Genomic DNA, 6458 nt, shown 5'->3' with positions numbered 1-6458 from the left:
AAAATTGTTTGAATATTGAAATCCAAGTCATGTAATTTTTCTTCCAGATGTCTCATTTATTTGTGTATTTCTCTTTAAACATGTGTACATCACCCCAACGCTCAAGAGAATTACTCTATGTTAGAATCATATGTTCCAATGACCTTTGCCTTTATTGATTTGTTTTCTTTTTCCCTATTTTTAATGTTGCCTTTGAGATTAAAACCATTTTTCTTCTGCAATAGTAGGTGAATAGTGACTTTACTGTTAAGAAAGATAAATTTTGATAAGAAAAAAAAGATGGGTATCTCCAAAGCTGTTTTTTTGTTTTTATTTTTCTTTAAAACCTATTCAGAGAGCAAGGAGACATAAACACTACCTCTCTTGTAAAAACAAAGGTTATATATCAGAAACAAAAAATAATCTCAACATTAGCTAACTGAGCACTTATTATGTTCCTAGCACTATCCTAAGCACTTTAGAAATATTCTCATTTAATTCTCACAAAAAACATAAGCAAAAGACATTAATATTATCCCAGTTTTCCTGAAGGTGAGACTGAGATTTAGAGGGTTAAATAGTTTGCTCAAAATGCCGTAAGTAGTGAGCTAGGAAGCCCAAGGAGGTGAAATGACTCCACCTGCCTTCTTCCCAAGCACTGTGCTCTGCTGCCTCACTTAAAAACAAACAAAACAAAACAAAACAAAACAAAACAAAACAAAACAAAACAAAACAAAGCAAAACAACAGGTGCTATCTCTCACATTCAAGTCCATAGATAGTTGTTAATTGCCTGCCAGGGTCTATGCTAGGTACTAGGGATATACTGATTCATTGCGTCAGATATAATACATCTAGCGTGAACAGTGAAGCACGTAAAGATATAAGTTTCCCAGGCTCAGTTCCAGTCATAGTTATCTGTGAACCATATAAGTGATTGGGAGGGAGGAATGGGGAGAGGAGAAGCTTTATGTGAGGTCAATTTTATGAACTTTAATATAGCAGCACTTTAAAAGTATATCACAAACCCTAGCTTGTTTGGCTCAGTGGATAGAGCATTGGCCTGCGGACTGAAGGGTCCCAGGTTCGATTCTGGTTAAGGGCACATTCCTGGGTTGCAAGCTCAATCCCCAGTAGGGGACATGCAGGAGGCAGCCAATCAATGATTCTCTCTCATCATTGATGTTTCTATCTCTTACTCCCTCTCCCTTCCTCTCTGAAATCAATAAAAATGTATTTTTTTTAAAAAAGTGTATCACAATTTATTTTGCAGTCAGCATCCAGTTATTCTTAGACATTATTCCTAAGGAGAATTGTGTTTATGATGGAATTTTACAGCTTATTTGCTTAGCTTCACTACAATATTAAAGTGGTTAACATGCTAGCTATTTTTTTTTATAACATCTCATTTCACCGTGTAGCAACAGTAGCAGCAGAAATGAGGAAAGGGACTCGTCTGAGCTGCTTTTACCAAGTGGCGTGGGTTCCTTCACCATAAAACATAGGCTCACTTGGGTTTTCCTCTCCACCCCACCCCTATTCAGTGATGCGCACTCACAGGGAGATTCTGCCGAAAGCCTTCATTCCTAGATAAAGTGTGCCCCCCCACCGCCCCCGAACGGCCTCCCTCCCCCCCCCCCCCCCCCCAGCAGCGGCAGCAGTGTCCGGCTGACGCAATGCCGAAGGAGGAGCCCAGCGCGCAGCCTCTGGTGTCAGTGGACTTGGGATTGAACCAGGCTCTGCCCCATCTTTCATAGCCGTGTGGCTCTCAGCAACTTGCTGATCCTCTCTCTCTTCTACCTTTAAATCCTTACAAAATATTCCAGCGAAGCAAAAATGTCTAAGGAGTGATACAATGACTCCCCATGGGCTCACTTCTCAGCTTAAAAATAAAAGAAATGGAGGGCAGGTCCCCTGTTCACTCTGTCTGACTCCATTTCTTTCCACCAGAAAAGATCCTTTTTGAATTTGGTGTTTATCATTCCTGCCCATATCCTTAAACACTCCCTACATATGTATTTATGTCTAGGGGATAGGCACCATTGTTTGCCAGGCTTTGAAAAAAAATACATAAAATATATTATCCAGTGGATATTCTCTGTAACTTGATTTTTTAAAAATGTATTTTCATTGATTTCAGAGAGGAAAGGAGAGGGAGAGGGAGAGACAGAGGGAGAATCATTGATTGGCTGCCTCCTGCACGCCTCTACACTGGGGATCAAGCCCACAACCCGGGCATGTGCCCTGACCGGGAATTGACCGTGACCGCCTGGTTCATAGGTCAACACTCAACCACTGAGTCACACAGGCTGGTGTGTAACTTGATGTTTTCATTTAACTTTCTGTTTGGAAGATGTCTTAATCATATAACCTCTCTGAGTCTCAATTTCTTCATCTGTCGAAGGAGCACAGCAATATACTGCATAAGGTTGGTGTGAAGAACTCAAGTGAAATAACATAGAGGCTGTGAGTGCTGGGCACATTGTAGACACTTAAGAGAATGCTGTTCCCTTTCTGTTTCTCATGGAACAGTGTTTCACATCTGAGGACTCGGGAAGCAGCTGCTGGGCTTGCTTGGCTGCAATGTTCGCATTCCAATCTGCCACTGCTAACCACCCCCATTGGTATCCAAATGGCCTCACGCAGGACAGGCAGGCTGATGAGAAGCATTCGCATCTAATGTTTCCTGAGAGGACCCAGTCCTAGTGTGCTGCTTTACGTCGTTATAGTCATAAATTCCAAAATCAGAGCTAGTTTTCTGAATATGGAAAATATGACTGCCATACAGTGCATTTTACACGTGGATCCCTCTGAAAATCTGTGTTAATCATCCCTGATGAAGATATGATGGAAACATAAACAAACAGCAATGTAATTTAATGTACTCCACTTCTATTTTTTCTCAATCTATTCTTTCCACACTCTGGTGTACAATTCTCTATTTTTGTTATTTTATATTTAATTGCTTCTGCTAAATCAAACATCTCGCAGAATTGCCAATTACCTTATAAATATTCAAATCATGCATTGCTTTCATTGAGATGGTTTTAGTTTTTCGGGAACTGCAACAAATTTCAATCAATCATTCACACTATAAAATCTGTTAGTTTAGAAATCTTTGAATAATTTATTGGAGTTTTAGGTTTCTTATAACATTTTGCCTAATGTTGGCTGGAGTGATGTCTACACAATGTCAAAACATGTGGTAATGCAATCATTTCAGTAAAAATGCTGTCATTTTGTAAGAGAGAAAAGGGGGAGAAATTCAAACTGATATTTGAGGTTTGTACAGAGTAAATAACTGATTTATTAATGAAGTATTTCACTTTTCTCCAGATTATGTATGTGTTGTGTAAATGTAGGCACAATCATAGAGAACACATTTGCTTGTAGTCAACAACATTAAAAAAGAGAAATTATTACAATTTCAATGTAGTAAAATGTGTTGAATCACATACTAGCAGTAAATGTTTGGTGGGAAGAATACAGCCTATTCCAAAGGTTTATTATTTTCCAATTGAACTTGACTTCCAATTAAAAGCCAGCTCCTAGCCTTCACTGTGAAATACAGAGGATGGCAGTTGTGTGTAAATCTAATTAACAACCTATCTGAAAATTCTACTCACACAATGATGAAAGGGAATTCCTAGATCTGAATTATGCGTATAGGCAGAGAAGGTCACTAATATAAAGATAATGGTGAAAGCCCCAATTGGGCCTGGCCAGCGTGGCTCAGTGGTTGAGCATTGACCCATGAGCCCTGAGGTCTCCCGTTCAATTCTTAGTCAGGGCACATGCTCTGAATGCGGGCTCAATCCCAAGTGGGTGGCAGGCAGGAGGCAGCCAATTGATATTTCTCTCTATCCCTTCTCCTTTCTCTCTCTAAAATCAATAAAAAACACATTAAAAGCACCAATTGGTAGCACATTTCTTGAAAACAAGCTCAGCCCAAAGTATATTAGCAATGATTTACAAAACATCCATAAAGAATTGTTATCACAAGGCTTTTAATTTTTTCCCTTTTGTAATTATGACATAGTATCCTATTGCTAGGGAACTGCTAACAATGTAAAGTCTTATTTACATCAGACTTTATTCTCCAAAGGTGGTAAGAACTGTTACAAATTATACCACACATTATCAATATATGTATTTGAATCAAATATTTTTTTCCAATTAAATTTATTAGGGTGGCATTGATTAATAAGGTTATATATATTTCTATGCTACATGATCTGTATATTGCATTGTGTGACCACCACCCCAAGTCAAATCATCTTCTGAACTAAATATTTTTAACTAAAATATTCAGTGAGCATTGATTGGCTTGGCTTTAAGACTTCACACAGCCAACAGGACAGAATTCTTTTCAAAAACTGGACAGTTTTTCCTCATACTTCCTGCTCTTCCCTTCTCTGTTCCACCAAAATAATTGATTGCTTTAGTGGAGTTCAAATGGGGTCAGGATTCATGGATAACAGTTATCAAAGATAATGTTTAAACAAATAATTATACAAAAATGAGACCAGTGATTTTGCATGGATTTTTGGCAATAGGCAACACAAAATAATCCTAGTTTTCTAAAAAAGAACATCTTAGCACATTTTTTCTTACTGTTGATAGTCCAGAAATAACTGTAAATTCACATTTTCCATGGGTTATATAGGCACTCCTCAATTTGCATAGTACAGGATGTTAAAAATAGCCTTGCAGGCTGAAATGTGCAAAGTTATTTTAGTCAATGGAGAAATTACAATTGTTCTTTGACCTTTAAAATCTGTTGTCAAAACATTAACATTAATTTTACGGTTAATGTAACATCAACCTTACTGTTGGTTATCCATGTATAAGAAAATTTAAAAAGCAGTAAAACTAATGCTCAATCAGTATGCTGTCATCGAAAACATTAGAGACACTGAGAAGTGAAGTGTTTCATATTTTTTCCCAACAACTCAAGAGGAGTCTGGACAGTGCCTGTCGTGTGCCTTATGATACGGAGCGAGCCTCATCACAGAGCTTCCAACATTTTGCACTTTTAACATCATGAAAGTTTCTTTACTGTGAAGACTTTGCTGGTTCTTCCCCTGGGACATCCTCATCCTTTCGGTCACAACTACTGTCCTCCTTTTGGTAGATAATCTGCTTTCACTAAGTTCTTCTCTCTGCATTTTCATAGTCTCTTCACCCGCAGCTGTGTCAACCTTCCCACAGGCAGCCAATTCTGTTATAACTCCATTTACATGAAGGTCAAAATTCTCTTCCAGTGTTTTTTGTTTCTTTGCTTCATGTTCACCTTTCTTGGTGAAGTCCCTTTCAATTACTTAGTTTTGTAAAATGTCTACATGGGTGTATCACTGAGGGCCAAGGGGGCAACACGACGATATGCTTGGCTGTCTAGACATGAACTGAATAGCAGACGCATGATGACCAATAAAGTGACTGGTGTTTAAGCCATGATCACTGACATTTGTGTGTGTTAGAACCCTGAAAAGATAGGACTGTCTGTATTGGATTCCTTAAAATAATTGTTGGGGCAAGATTAAAACTGCCATGACTGGTATCACAACATGAGAACCAAAAAGCATTTATGTTTGTTATCCACAAAGCTTATGTCACAATCTAAAATCATAAATAATATTTTTTCTAGTGTGGAAGATGAATAAAAAATCTAATCTAATTGCCAGTTACTCCTTAGAATTAATAAATATGGATATTGCTCAAATTCGCAACTGAAATGTTATGTATTGGCATACAAACTAATTTCCCAGGATCATATTAGAGTAGTGAACTATTACTGCTAATCAGATTTATCATACATGAACATAAATAGACACAAACACAGTCTCTTGTTTGTCCATTTTGCTTAATGTTGTGTATCAAACAATGACGTTGGGCCCATAGGATAAGCGTACAGCTGTAGGCATAAACATATATGTAATTCATATGTGGAACTATAACATTATACACACACAGAGTCAGCTCTGCTATAATGCTTATTTGAGAATATGAATTTGTTCCATTAGGGAACAAATTGAGTGTAATGAAAATTTTGCATTTCCTTACGCATGATTTCATGTGAGAGCAATACTGCGTGACTGCAGAAAACTGCACCCCGATGAACCAAGCTGATGATGAATACACAAAACGCACACATGCACGCACCTCAAACATCTACCGGCTACATGACTGCACCACACACGGCCGAAGCTACACTCACCCACACCTAGTGTTACAGCTTTCTGTCACGTTTCAGACACACCTCTGCCATTTCACAGTAACTCACAAGCCATAGGCCTGGTGCTCACCTCTGCAAGTGAACTTCAAGTCTCTTTCAAGATAAAACGCCATAATCTTTGTAGTATGTGTGTATTTATTAGCCATTTAAGATGGGGGGAAACTGTATTACTGTTTTGACTAGGTTCCTATCTCTTTTTTCTTTAATGTATCACTAACAATGGTATGTGCCAACCTCCTAAGGCC

Source organism: Myotis myotis, unplaced genomic scaffold (assembly GCF_014108235.1).
Source record: "Myotis myotis isolate mMyoMyo1 unplaced genomic scaffold, mMyoMyo1.p scaffold_m19_p_3, whole genome shotgun sequence".
Taxonomy (NCBI): Eukaryota; Metazoa; Chordata; class Mammalia; order Chiroptera; family Vespertilionidae; genus Myotis; species Myotis myotis.
Note: the sequence above shows the minus strand (reverse complement) of the source record.